Source organism: Antennarius striatus, chromosome 22 (assembly GCF_040054535.1).
Source record: "Antennarius striatus isolate MH-2024 chromosome 22, ASM4005453v1, whole genome shotgun sequence".
Classification (NCBI taxonomy): domain Eukaryota; kingdom Metazoa; phylum Chordata; class Actinopteri; order Lophiiformes; family Antennariidae; genus Antennarius; species Antennarius striatus.
In genome coordinates, this window is record NC_090797.1 from 7867635 (window position 1) to 7883279 (window position 15645).

Below are 15645 nucleotides of genomic sequence, written 5' to 3' on the forward strand. Positions count from 1 at the left end.
ATAGACCGAAATTAAACTTTCATCTCAAAGCCTGTATGCGTAGTCACCCTTAAGGCTGAGTCAGAGCAGGAAAGACTCTTTTCATCTGAGTATTTTGATTTCCACCCGTATTTCTATCTTTCTGTTTTATGTCTCTCTGATGCTCATTAGCAGCCTGACCAACTGAGTCCCTGGAGACAGTGGTGATGGTCAGTGGGGGCAGGGGTCTGTTCAGTCGGGGGTCTCTTAACCATCCAGAACCACAGAGTCAATTTGATTAATCATAAGTGGACATTGCAGAGGCCTGCCTGTAGTCCATAGGATCTGATCCAATTAAACCGCACTAGTTCCTCCTTGTTCATAAATGCAACATCCCTTCCTTTTTACAGCTTTAATGTATAGTGATCCATGCATCCCTGAAGGAGGAGATGCTGATGGTATGGATGTGGCCTTCTGATGTCTGTAGAGATAGAAGGAACTGAAAGTAGGACAAGTTATTGCGTGGCATACGACCAGAGCACCTGCCTGTAATTCGTTTCCTCATAGTTTCATTTTTATGTTTTTTCTACATGATGCTATCAAACAGACAGGAAATAACATTCACTATTTTTTCCATCAGCCTTTCCCCTTTCTGTGATCTGTCTCACACCTCTTTTTAGGTTCACGCTGTGCTCTGAATCCCCTCTCATTTAACAGTACATGCATTACATTGACCTGTCCATCAGGCATGTTTTATTTCCAATTCTTGCAGAGTCCCTTGCTACTAACAGTCCACTTCAACTCAATTTCATTTGAACCCTTCATCGCCAGTTCAAACTCAGTGAAATGCAATACATCAGTGCTGAGAATGGTGGTGTCACAGGATTCCACTGCTTCAGTGGTGATGTTCAGAGACTTTTTTGTGAGTGTTTGAAGTGACTTTTCGTTGACACTGGTGAAGCTGATCTCCAGAGGAAATCACTAACTCAAACGCACCTCTCCTATCTGTCCTAGCCTCTTTTAATTAACTATTTAAGCCTTCAGTCAATTGATGCTTCCTCATGCATTTTATATTCTCTTTTAGATGGATGGTTTTCTTTCATAAAGAAGAGATGCAGCATGAAAGTTCTGCTGCTGGCATCAGTAAGCTCATCTCTTATGGGCCACAGGGTGTCAGAGGCACAGAGACAGAGCAAATCATCTGTGGTTACACACTTTTTTTTGCATCTGTGTGCTTTTTTTTTTTGCCATTTTTTTTCAAATTGAGCCAAGCAGCTCATTACAAATGTATGAAGTCATATCAGTAACATCATGACCACAACTATGTCAACATCATTCTTCTAAAAAGTTCAGTTGATTGGCCCTATTTCCAAAGCTAGGTGGCTTCTATTTTATAGCCTTGACCTGGAAACTATTAAGAGACCTTTTGGTTTGCATTTTCACAGTCTGACAATCCTGAATGAGCAAAAACATGGAGGAAAACTTCAACAGATCCCAAATTGACATGGGCAGCATTCCGCTTTGCACGATTTGGGTGAAGAAGAGTCAAAGTGTTTGGAAAACATATGGGGAGAGAGGGGGAGTCTGCGTTTTAAACTGGGGTCATTCCAAAAGTGTCTACGTTCCTCTTGGACAGGGTTCTATGTTTGGAACCTCACTGCGATGTTAGTTTCCTTTTTGCCACAGCATCATTGATGAGGTTGGCTGGTGATATTAGGACATCAGGTCTGGCAGTGCAGCAGTGTTGTAAATCATCATTTAAAGCTAATATTGTGATGCTGTAAATATTCCAGTGAAAGCTCCACTGTAGTGATTTATGTCAATCGTGCACTAACACGTTTTAGCACTAAATGATTTCAGACAAGGAACATGTTGCCAGTGTGTATGAAATCCATATTTCACGTCTGTTCAGTGGACTATTGGATGGAGTTTGACATGCTGGTCAATAGATAATAGGCTGTGGCTTGTCATACTCATTAATAAACATGCCATTCAAAGTTAAGCAAGGCTACATGTGTGAGATTCAACATTTAGCTCATGGATTGATGGAAACTGATGACACAGCAGATTGGGTCTTTCCTTGAGGTCAGTACGGTTGGGTGCTGGAACAGTGAAAGGTGACAGTTTAGAGCGGTATCAGTCAGCAAGTCAAAACTATCTATTTCATTTTTGTTTAAATACAGCTAGCATTTACCAAAAGGGAGAACTTCTCAATGAACACCAGGACCAGAGGATCATGCTTTTCTGTAAAGGTCCTCATAATGAGACTCTTCTTTGAACCATCACTCTTGTGCTTGGATCAAATGCAGCGTTGAGCAAAAAGAAATGAGAGGGATAAAAGAATGCAATTTGAATTTCAATAAGTAAATCGCATTTCCATAATACGGTATCTGTGAGTCACTGCTGGTTGCCTTTTATTTGTGTTGAGGACGTGGTCCTTTTGAAAATATACAGGAAAAGGTAGTGTCTGCTTTCAGACGCTCCAGCAGAACATTATGTACAACAGTTCCAAGAGTGCCGTTAGAGAAAAGTTCCAAAACTTCCAAATACTGTATTTTTTATGAGAAGTTCGATTGTGTGTCTGCTTTGCAGAACCTGTCTGTTTGTCTGTGAGCCTTGACTGCTGTGTCCTTATTCTTGTGATTTCTATATTAGTTATGGTTGTCATCAAATTAATTGCAGAGTCACATCTTTTTTATCTTGATCTAACAAGAGATATGTGTTCTCATCCAGAGCACCAAGCCTTCCTTTGAGCGAGAGTTAAAAACTCTAGCCCTCATATGCTTGATAGCAGCATCCTACTTCTGTGTAGTAAGAAGTAAAGTGCGAATGATTTTTTCTGATTTCATGTATGTGTAACCACATACATATAAACCATATTCTTTAAGGTTAAAATATGACATACAAGTTCTTTTATAGTTACTTTTTATTCACATGAGACATAACAACCAGTCTTTTTTCAGGCAAACACCGAGTTAGCAGCAGGTCTCAAATTACCTGTAGGTGTGTGCGCGTGATTGTCTGCGTGGCTCCGCGGTGCACTGACGACGCGACCGGAGTGTATCCTGCCTCACACCCCCAATTGACTGGGATAGGCTGAGTTAGCAGTTTATTACCCCCCCCCCCCTCCCCCAGTTAAACAAACCTCAGGTCTATCACAGCAGATAAACCCCATATGTGGAGAGGTTTTTATCAACTTTATGTTCAGTTTTATTGCATTGCACATTTTCATGACTCTGCACACTCCACGTAGGTGAATGCTTTCTGTCTAAACATGACAGACTGTATTACTTTGTTACAAGTATGTTTTATCTTCATGTTGTAAGAAAGAAAGAAGGCTGATTTTGATATGAATGTCCAAAATGTAGGTATTTACTTCATTAACAGGAAACAGCACTTCTCTATATGCAAATATCATGTCCCAAACCAAATAAGGGGAACATGTGCATTCGCTGTAAAACAAATATCCCAAAAGTATTCGTAGCGTAAGTTATAAATCATTTTAAAGGGGAATTTGAAAGACATGCTTATTAGATTATGGTGAAAATAACAGCTGTGTTTCTGTCCTATTTGTGGGTTCAGGATCTCAGGTTTTTGCATTATTGACCATCGTTGTTTCAGTGCTGCTAACAAGGATAAAAGCAATTTTTGCTGGGGAGCTGTGGCTGAGCAGCAGTAGCAGCTGACAGAGACTTTTCACCCCCCGTGGAACCGAACATCTAGTTGATGCATAGCTTCTCTCACGTCTCCACGGTATTGAACTCCTTCCTCGTACAGCAAGAGCCCTGAAGCTGACCATGACCTTTACTTTACTGAAGAAAGACAGAAAAAGACGTGAGTCGCTGCTCACACTACTGCTTGAGGCTGCAATTATTTTTATTTTAAAGTCCTGCTTTATACGCCCGTGTGTTAAACAATGTTGATTCAGTGGCACTATTATCTAAATAGCGGTAAACACTTAAAAAACCCCAGAAATATTGTGTAATTAATATAATTAATATTAATATGGTGACCATCATTGGGTGTTTTAGTCATTCTCGAGGACGACCTGGCCTTTTCAAGTCAAAGGATTTGACAATACATAAAGATCAAGGTCATGAATACATACAGTGACCCTGTCCACAGTGGTGTTTGTCTACAAATATAAATTACCAATCTACATGTAATTTGTTTTGAGTGCCTTACAATAAAAAATATTATATCCTTATAAGAATGAAAGAATTTTGTAGAAAACAATCAAAGTTGTATTGGAACTTGTTTTCGACAACAGAACCGAGTAAGAACATTCTTAAGGAGGATAAAGGTCCAATAGGATGGCCAGTTTTAGAACATACCGTAGTTATTCTGAGATAATACTGACATGAAAAATTTAAATGGGATGTCAAGATCTATCACATTTGACGGATGAAAGTCTTTTGTGATCCAATTCTTTTCCTTGTACCTGCTGTCAAAAATTCTTGCATCACCCTATTTCTTGACAGATACATACCGATAATGAAGGTCCTTCACTTTTGTGAGTTCGATCTGAAAGTCACGATAAAATCAAAATCAAATTGTATCCTGATTTTTAAGAATTTTGTTGTTGTTGTTGTTGTTGTTTTGAGCCTGACTTCTTTTCTTCATATCATTTATTATGAAATGGTGAAATACAGAGACTAAATCAGGGACTTTGAAAATGGTTATTTTTTGTTTTTTTTGTTTTTTTTACTAATGGAGAGTCCGTATGTCAAACAAGAAAAGACCAGTTTCCAAGGCAACAAACAATGCTCGGTGTTTTAATGCAGAATATCCATCAGGAGAGCAGAACCACTTGTGTCCGTAATAATACTAAGTGTTGTGTATTTTCTGGTATTAGATACTATTCCACGGATTTATTTCATTTTGCATTTGATGAAATTGGGTTACATTTTGATTTTACCTTATTTGTAGATATACTTTTTTGGACCCAAAACCCTAATTTACCTGTTAAGATATAAAAAGGATCTACAGTTGTACTGCAGAGTTCGTCAACAATTACAATGTCATTGCATTCAAACATCAGCGCCCTTGCTGCAATCCAGTTATCAGTGGAGAGAATAATCACTTTTATCTTCTGCAGCATACAGAAGACAAACTGTTGCAGAGGTCTCAGAGAACAATATTTGTTTCCAAGGTGATGTGTTCGGCCTCGTCACCAACGTAAGCAGATAAGATTGGAAGATGCTTCTTGCGTTTCTGTTTTCAAAAACCATGCTCCATCAAGTCACATCATTAGGAGCATTTGCTGCTTACTCCTCTTCTCAACTGATTGTTGCTTTCCGCTCCCGATACTCATTCTCGTGGAAATCTGTTTTTCAAGTGTTTCAGATTGAAAAGTCCATCTTTAATCTGTACTGTCATCTGCAACATTATCATATTATTGTAGCTCTCTGAAGGAGAACAGGAGATGAATATACTCTGCAGAAATCACATCGATACCGAGAAATAGGGCTGAGTGTATGAAGTGAATATTGAGCAAAATAAAGGAATTTTAAATCATTATCTGTGTCAGAGAACACTTTTGTTTGTCAATAACATCTAGAGAACCTAAAGATTACATATGAGGAAAATATCTTTACCTTAAGAGAAGAGTCAACCATTAAGCAAACACAAGCTGTCATATGCAGTATGCTGACACTCCTCTGTTAATGAATCATTGATGCTATCAAATTGATTTCAGAAAGCCTTCGTCTCTTTAACCCTCTCAATGCCGAGGTCTTTCAGCTGACGCGGCGCCAAAGCTCCTAACATGTCTGCCCTGCTTAACTGCCAAGACCCCACTTTTAATTAAAGACTTTTATCTGGGAAGCCAACCCCAGCTTTAATAAAAGGGACAGGCGGCGAAAGAACTTGGGCTTGATATAAATAGCAGATTTTGTAGGCTAGGATTCCCTGTCGGGTTGCAGCCAGGCTCAGAGTAGATCACATCAGCTGATTAGCATCAACACGCTCCCGTGGCTACGGATGCAGATGTGCCTCTGTGATGATACACACAGCATGTATTGAGGTTTTTTCTTCCCCTAACACAGTTGCAAAGTGCTTACCTCTATTATATGTGTGCTTATGAAAGTGTAGAGAAATACGCACTAAGAAAAACAATTCACATGAGGAAGAAGCATGTCAAGTCAACCTTGACAACACAGGGCAAACACAAAGCCACTGGCTTGTATTCCTTTACATAATATTATTATTGTAGGTATTTGCTTTATTCTTGTGGTAAAGGAGTTGAACATGATGGTTCAAGCACCTAACTTCAATTCAGGTTATTTGTCCTGCTTCTAAACAGATCATTCACTCATTCTTTCATTGTCAAAGCTCGCTTCTATATCTCCTGATATACTATATGTATTGACCAGATGAACCAAACTTAGATCAGATCTTTTGTTTATCATACAGTGATTATGAAGCAGAAGCATCATGACCAGGTATTCACAGGAAATCATCCCCTGTAACAGACGGATCCCTATGAGTCGAAGAAGATGAGGCAGCTTTGACCCTCAGAGACCCCTGCTATCTATACCGTAGTAGTATTCAGAGGTGGATTAAGAGCGCAGCAGTGAGTGACAGCAGAGTCCCTGGTGGGCTTCCCACCTACACATCTCACCACGATGAGCTTTTGTGTGTTCCATATTCCCGTGTGAGCTGTATGCTTTTTTTTTTTCTTTGCTAAAGTGTTTCAGACTGACAGGGTGTGTAATTTTTAGGTCACTGTTGAGGATTGCTTTGAAAGAATACATGCATGCATTCACTGTCCAGCTCTGTATCTCACTCTCGGAGTGGAAGGAAAGCACAGATACTCAAGGTCGAACCATCCTACTACAAAGTCAGCCATCTCAATAATGGACTTTTTTTTCTTGTCATGGCTTGTCAGTAATTGCTTGTGTGTCTTACAATGTGTTGGTGTGTCTGTACTAAGAACGGAGGTGTGTTTACAAATAACAATTAGGACTTTTAATTAAATAAGTTTGCACACTATGGCCCTGATTTAATCCTGCTCATGTCGGTCAATGCAGGTTCAGCTGTCCTTAGAAATAGTCCTGTGACTTTTCCATCAAATCCTTCCAGGGAAAGTGTTTCCAAAGTGGCACAAAACTCCAAGCCACTGAACAAGCTCTCAACCACAGGGGCTTGCACTTAAAAAGGAAGCTCTGTCCATCATTTGGATACAGAAATATCCCAGCTTTAATAGCGGAGCACATTTAAAGCACAGACTTTTCTTCAGAGGAGTTTGCAGGCAGAACATTTTGGATATAAAATAAATTCCAATCAAGATTGGAATTAAATAATTGAAATATTAATTTCAAGCGTTGTCCGGTCTTAATGTGTGCTTGTTACAACATCCATTGAGTCCGTGAGTCTTTCGAAACCTTCTACCTGCTTTCCATTTCAATTTTTTATGCATGATCAGCCATCTATTTACAAATAACAAACAGATGAATTAATGCTGCTCGTAATGAGTGCAATAATGCAATCAAAGAATACTTACGCAAACTCATCTCTCAGTACAAACTCAAACTTGAAATTATTAATTGTGAAACTCAAATCAAATCTTATTTGTTGTAACTAGAGCAACCCTTACAGATACTATTATATATTTCATAGCAGATATTTTACCTATTGGGGGATATAACTAAATATCAAATGGTCCTGCATTTCTGGCAACCTTAATACGTGCAGTTGGAGACAGAGCTGCCAGCCTGGTGACCATCGATGTTTGAGGAAGAGTTGGCATCCATCTCTCATTGGAAATTTCTGACACACATCTGACAACCTCAGTAGCCCATGGTATTTCAGACACATATCTGGCAATAGCTCATTCCACCGGTACTCACAATGCAGGCAAAGCAAAAGCCTCTAAATACTGCAGGGAGACAGCATTGCCCAGTTCTGGCTATTGTTTGTTTGGCCTTTTAGAATTTATACAAGATAGCTGTCAAAAGAAAGCGGCCCCTGAGTGAGTACTTAACAATCAGTATGATAACATAACAATTCAGATAGACTTTCACAGTTCACCCTGTGCACGATCACTGTCTAAGAGGTTACATAACTACTGTTACTCTCACTAAGTCGCTGAGAAAATCAATCTTGATTAATAACTATAACTACAGTATTCATCATGAGGAATGTTGTCCAAGTCAGCTTTAATAGTACAGATGTATTTCCTTGCAGATACCCATAATTTAATGTAGGGTTCAGTGAGAAAATAATCAAGAATAAATCTGTGTGTAATCATCTAATGAGTCCTTTAAGACTCATATTAAGGATGTTCGTGTTGTGTAAAGAGAGTCAGAGCGGGCAAGGATCTGTGTAAAATAATGAACCATGGAAAATGTGGAAGGTTTACAAGGCTTTATTTAACCTTCTTGTTTCTAGACTGGAACCATATTATTTTAAGATAAAATATTGTATTGCATTGATAGATAATTTCACTAGAATTAATAATTTTCTCCGTAAGTTCTTCAATCTTATTTATTATTTTATTAAACAGGGAGAATACACATTGATTAACATTTCTGTAAATGGGCCTAGGTTAACCCATAGGCTGCTTTTGATCTGTGGTCCCTGAATAGATGTTACAAAGTCATCCTAAAAAAAATAATTAAAAAATTAAATATAATTAATTATTTAAAATTACTGTTTTACTAGGGAGGAGAAAAATATTGAAAACGTAATAAATAGTCAAATTACACATTATTATGGACACAATATGATACAATGATAAGTACTGATTAAAGCATATAATATAGATATTATTAAAAGCAAACAAAGTGTGTGTTCTACATTTGTAGCGTAAATTCATATAATGAATGCGGCTGGATTTGTCACTTAGTATCTTCCAAGCCCTTTCACCTTCTTTTATAGATCCTTTCCCATGTCCTCATGTATTATTAATACAGGTTTTGATTGCTTTTCTGTCATACTTCGGCATACCTCCTTTACCCTTCATGTGACCCCTTTGGCAGATTAACATGCCACTGGGGGGTCTCTGCAATTGGCGGCATCCTGGGAAAGGATGCTGTAGTGCATGTTGCTTTCTGTATCCTGGTGTTAGATCACACTAGAAGTACCGTATATCTGCAGTATATCAGCGTAGTGCGTAGCAGGAGTAAACCTCTCAGGCGTACAGCTAAATCTCCCTGGGGATCTCACCTCTGTGTGATATGTGAGATGTAGCTCCATGCAGGTGTTCTAACTGGAGATGTGTTTGTATACTTTTGAAGAGCACCAATAACTGAAAGACCATCACCAAAGTCTGCATTGTCACATTATTAACCCTGTAATGGCAAGTGTATCATATTTGATTCATGGATTTTTGAGACCTCTACATCATAAGCTTGATTTTTTTATTTTTTTTTTGATGAGAAACCTGATGTACCCAATGAGACACATGCATTTGCATTTTGTATAAACAAAAATACCACATGTAGTAAAAAAGATTCATTTCCAAAAAATAAATGCAATTTTATATTTTTTTTATCTGAAGTTTCAAGAAACACCACTTTCAAAAACATATCATTTTTGCCAGCCATTATTTCATGGATCAGGCTTTATAACTGAATCTGTAGATCCTTTATCTGCTTCCTTCTGAATGTGTGACTCAGGTCTGCAGCCCTGTGATGTTCAGTGATGCAGACCAAAGCCGAGAGCAATTGCGCTCTGTAGGCATGTGGTGCAGGTGAGGGGTGGGGGAGAGAGGGAGGAAGCTGTGAGATAATCCTTCCTTCTGCACCACTACAGCCATGTTTGAACCCTGGCCAGAGCTGCAGTGAACAAAAACTCTAGGGTGTCACACACTGACCAGAGCATGTTTGGATGAGTTTTACAGTGTGTAAAGTGGATTCAACCCCACATCTTGATTTGTTTGTTAAGCCCTGCATGTTCTAAAACTTGTCTCACAGTGATAGTACTATGAAGAGAGAAATTCAAGTGGTCTGACAGTCTTCTGTATTCTTCGTGTTCAAAGATTCCTTACATCTGGTACTAAACCCTGTATATTCCTATATTTAACTAAAGCAAATCAATATAAAGACATGCAATGACTCCTTCATCCAGAATAGAGTTTTGGGGTCAGAGAATAACCTTTTGGTTGATACAGTGGGTACTGTTGTTGTTTCACAGAAGAAGGTCATGTGGTTAATTCCACCTGAAGCCTTTCTGTTTGTATGTTCTATAACTCCCAACTTTAATTCATGTTTGCCATTTTGATTATTATTGTCACCACCTTTTGCCTGGCGACAGTTGCTATGCCTCATGTCATGTGAATGTTGTGTGCTGCTTGTGGAGGGATGCTGGGAATGAAACCCAGGCAAGCAGTCAAAGCGAAACATCTGGCTGCTGAGCCCCTGAGGAGCTCAGAGCCATTCGCCACCCAAGGACAGTTCTCTTATTCTGCGCACCCCAACGCATCATCTGTTCAGAGTGCATGTGTTGCATCCCTTCATCACTTCTTCACTACTTCATCATCTCTCTCCAGCAGCCATAATCAGTTCAGACAAGGTAAAAGGGAAGTTGCCTCATCAAGAGCAACACATGAAATTCTAAGCATTTTTTGTATCATATCATAATACCTTCCGAAATCAGTCAGAACCATTTAACCGCTGTTACGAGCAAGCTGATAACACAGCTGAATGATCGTTCACACCTTGATGCCTGTAGTCGGCACAGTCAGAACCGGGACTCCATGCTTATCACCTGCAATACTTTGTGCTGTTTTTTGCTCTTTTTTTTTTTGCTCCTGTCAGTTTGTTCATGTTTCTGTATCAAAGGACCTGCTTTCCAGCTGACAGCATCATTATCCAGACAGCCACAGTCTGTGTTAATGTTAGATTCCTACCTGGCTCGTCGTTCTTCTGCTGCTGCTGCATTTCCTTGTTTCAGAGGAACTGGGAATTGTTTTAGTCTGTTAAGTCTCAAAGCAGCATTTTTCTATTACACTCATGTGAACTCTAAAATGGACTGAATGATTGTTCATTGTATATTCAAGAAAAGGGATTGTTTTTATCAGCGTGTGCACTCTGAACGTTCCCTCCTGACCCAACTCTCAGATGGTCTCCTTCATACAAAAGACCTTTAACAGAATGCCAGATATTCAGTGTGCCAAGCCTTCAACACTAATTCATTTTGAACAGCACTTGAGGCCATTTGATTCTTAAGTTTAACTTACAGAGACGAAGGAGGGATAGATACTATTGTCTTCACTGAATATGTGTATACATGTCCATCCAAGTAGACATAATTGCCTTTTTTTCCAACCATGTACCATGATAACTGTGTTATCCTGAGAAGTTTGACCTTTAAAAGCCATCACTGCTGCTACAAATCAGCATGGATGATACAGCAGGGTTTGGCAATTATATGATTGACTCTGTCTGATTCTGGTTTTTGGAACCTCCTTCAGTCGCCCTCGCCTCATCGAGAGCTCATGGGGCACCTTGGAAGCCATCACGCCTCATGATCCACAACTGTTATTTTCATTCAGGACCATATAATTCATGTAAGATCCCTGTGATCTGCCACCAAGTGAAATGTCCACAAAACTAGGCAGGAGAGAGGACTGGAGGAGAGAGATAAAGCTACGTGCACAAAGATGATTCAGATGATGAGAGATAAAGGACAAGAAAACGAGATGAGTTTGGGGTTGATGGTTTCATGATGACCTTAAAGGCACCGGCTTCCCTGAGGCATCTAAACATTATCTCTCCAAGATCCCTGACATTCTGCACAGGATTAGCTAGTCCTATGAGGTCTTTAACACATGCCTCATGGAAATCAGGATGGACGTTTTGGCTTAATCTTCTGTGTTGCAGTTTAGTCACATTTTAAGTGTAAAATGTTAAAAATGAAATGGATAAATAGTCAATTGCTGTTATTCTTGTTACTCAGTTTGATGCTACAGTGAATAAGACATTAATGGCTCCCATGTTCTTCTATGGGTACCCCTTTGTGCACTTATTTCTTTCGTATTGAGTGCAGATTAGGGCATTGACATGCCGCCACCATGAACATAAAAATACATTTTATTCTCATAAACCTAAAAAACTAAGTGTGTACAGTGCAGCTGTCTGGTTTACCAGAGACACAGCATTCAGCATATTGGGTCATCTCTGCCCCCAGCATGGTCTGTAAGGAACAATCACAATTGAACAGTAGAATTTAATACATATAAAAGTTATTTTCATAAGCTTGTGCTGTAATCTCTCCCTGTACATTGTCAGTTCAGAGACAGTAATTACTGTTTAATATTTACAAGCCTTTAACTTTAACACTTTGCCCTGGCTAATTAGATAGTAAAACTACATCACATACAAGGTTTTACAGCCGACTATAAACTTGCAGTACAGAATATATGGTCACCTTGATGGTTCATGTTGTGATTTGATGGCGTCGTGGTCCCAGTAGCGTCGTCAAACAGTAGTAAATTTTAATGGCAAAGTCTTTACTTGTATACATAAGAAACAAACACCCTATGAGAGCAAAATATACCACATCAGCTGAAAGTTGTTCCGTCCCTGAGTTATTGTTTCTACCTTATTGTGCCTGGTCTTCAAGGGTTGGCATTTCAGAGTTCCTCCACTTCAGCAGTGTGTGATAAATGACTGAGGTTCAGGTCGGTGTACCTTGAATTTCCTGAGGATTACAGGAACCATTTTACACAAAAACATTTAGGTTGCAAAGCTAAGGAGGAAGAGTAATCATGGTGTCATAACAGCACATTTGGTCATTTTTCAGTTATTTATCTTTATCATTTTTCATCAATAGCTAAACTTGGAACTCCACCTCTATTCTCATGAGCAGATTATTTCTCTGGTTTCTGGTCTAGTCCCTGAAAAACAGCCTCAAACTCAAATTTTGTAGTCCTCTGTAAATATTGCCAGATGAAAAGGTGCAGTTTTTTTCTAATCTTACATGCTATTTCATGTCAGCAAGGGGCAAACATCAGATGTTGCTCTTTTTTCCTGCACAAAGTGTGTTTTGTTTATCATTGCTGCACCAGGTCCTATCTGCATGGACAGGGGTTGAATTACCATTGCTCCAAAGCCCACCCTTTCTCTCTACTGTAATCACGACAAAGCCCGACAATTGTCTGATGAGTTTTCCAAAGGGGACATCACACTCGCACCAAATGACTGTTGCTCAGTTGGTTATCAGGCTGACCCAAATTGCCACGCTTATCTGGAAAACTGAACCTCATGTTCTGTGACTTTCATCTCTGCAGTGTCCATTCATCTGGCACTGAAGTGGTGCTGCAATGTGTTTTCTTTTGAATGGGTTTGTCTCATTTCAGGAGCCTGGTGCTGTAGAACGTGTCTGTGGCTCAATAGACCTCTGTTCACAGTCTGGGCTCCAATTATACCTTGGGCCAACAAGCCTGTGAACACAGGAACCAGAAAGACAAAACAATTTGTCAATGAAATCCTTAAACAATTGCCAGAAATACATAAAAGAAATACAATTAACAGTTTTATATCAGCAAGAAAAGATGGTGTGTATTTTTGGTTTTCGATTAGACTAATTAGAATCTTTTTGAAGAATGATTACTTTCTCCATTTTTGTGTTTTTTCATATTTGTGGAGTTTTCAAGATTTACCTAAGTTTAAGTTTTTTAAGTTTACATGACTAAGCTATATCGATTGTAGTACATATTGCAGAAGTAATGACGCAACACGCAGTGCTAAATTTTAAAGCAAAAGCTTTGTTTAGTCTTTTTTATAAAACATTTTCGTCAATGTGGAGCAATAGCCACATTACAAGTAAGGGCATTTTTGAGCATAAAAAGAATAGTAACACTGGAGATCTACAGTAGTTACCACGGAGAAGAAACCAGCGTGGAAATAAAGGGACTGAAAACTAAAACATAGCTTAGGGTGTACAAGTTGACCTATCCTTCGCGGGATGTTGCAGTCTCTGACTGCCTTGGTTCTTGTTGTCTTTATTTTTAGTTGGTATATCTTAAACACTTCAAGCTGAAAACTAATGATGGTTATATAAGAGCAGCTTCATGCTGGTGCGACAAGGTGTATGTTTTACATTCAATTTACATATGATCCGATTAGTCTTCTAATAAAAAAAATATCGGTCATTAGTTGACTAACGAAATAAGCATTTGTGGCAACGCTACGACTTTTGTGTTGAAACAAAAGGAAAGAAAGACATGCCCCTCATGCTCTTCATAAGTAATGGATGATGGATTGCCTGGCATTTTTCCACCAGGCTTGCTTGGGTGCTTCTCAGTGATATGGAGGTCTATCTCTGCTTGGGTGCCTAACGTTACTGGGACAAAATGAGAAGGGTGTGACACAACATTACACGTGAAAACCAGAGGAGGGTTTCTCATTGACTAATAAAGCACTCTGCCCATCTTGGACTTTATTACCATAATTTCAGAAAGATGTGGCAGTGGTATCAGTCTGTCATCTTGACAGTCTGATGCCACTGCCACTGATGCCACTGATAGTCATAGCTATTTTCATTGCTTTGATGTCCTAAAGAACAAAAATTTAACTGTAATATATCTAAAATGATTAGAATGGTTATTATCTGAATCAAGTGAGATAATACATGAAAGTGTTTTCAATAAAACACATATAGAATATTAGTATATTTGACGTGTGGTAACCTAACCAGACCTTTTTTGCAGCACCCTAACCCATAACCATAACCCAACAAGCAACCATAACCCTAACCCTAGCCTAACCAGGGTAAATAAGGTTCAAATTGTTAGCTGAATAGAACCAGGCTATATTTTTCCTAAATTTCTACAGTACAGCAACTTTTTTAATTTTACAATACACTGAACAGTTTGATTTCTGCATGCATATTTCTAAAAGCGTAACACAGTTTCAGAATAATTTTCAGATTTCATATTTTAACAATATCAACAATAACAACAATCCTTACATAATGTAAGATAAAACTTTGTAGCTTTTGCATTTTCATCATGGGTTTAAGTAACGTCATTGTCACTGTGTCTTTTTCTGTCTGCTTGTTGTCATAAATAGCTACTGTAAACATAGAGAAGAGATGTGTCAGAGATGGAGAAAATTTACATGGATCTTTGTGTCATAGCAGATGAAATGACTTCATATTTACTCAAAGTTTGACATAACACAAATCTTTGTCATGCTCATATAAACTGAAATCTTTGCCACCACTTGCAACAACATTTTAAGTTGGAAATGACTTGTCACTTTTTATACAGTCTTTTTTTCTCCTCACCAAAGAATTTACAGTTTTCAATCTACTCGGTCAACTTTCATTCTGAGGAATCAACCATGACAATGCCATTTTAAAAGTGAGATTATTCCTTCTTTTCCCCTGTTTTTTTTAATTTATTTTGGAGGTTAGAGGTTGGATGCTGCAACTCATGATGTGATGAGAGGTGATGGAGGTGTGGTGGGTCATTGTATGGGAGTTCAAAGGGATCAAAATTAGTTATTAGGTACTCGAAGGGCAGTAAATTGCCATGCCGCAATTTCCAATCTCAGATTTATGACTTGGCCGCGAGGGGCCATTACAGCACACACACAACCCCTCTTACCTCCCCAGCTAAAGGTTATAGTAAATCACAACCCCTCAACCCCATCCCACCATTAGACTCTCACACACTCTCACATCCGTACACACAAACACTCAGACATTTCATTTCCCTTTCTGATCTGTGGTACATAA

General features: G+C 38.8%; 1 protein-coding gene across 5 annotated transcripts in view; it reads left to right on the forward strand.

Annotated features, from left to right (window-relative positions):
• ppfia2 (PTPRF interacting protein alpha 2) overlaps positions 1–15645 on the forward strand; it is a 124529-nt gene that overhangs the window by 64256 nt on the left and 44628 nt on the right. The gene's annotated exons all lie outside the window — the stretch shown is intronic.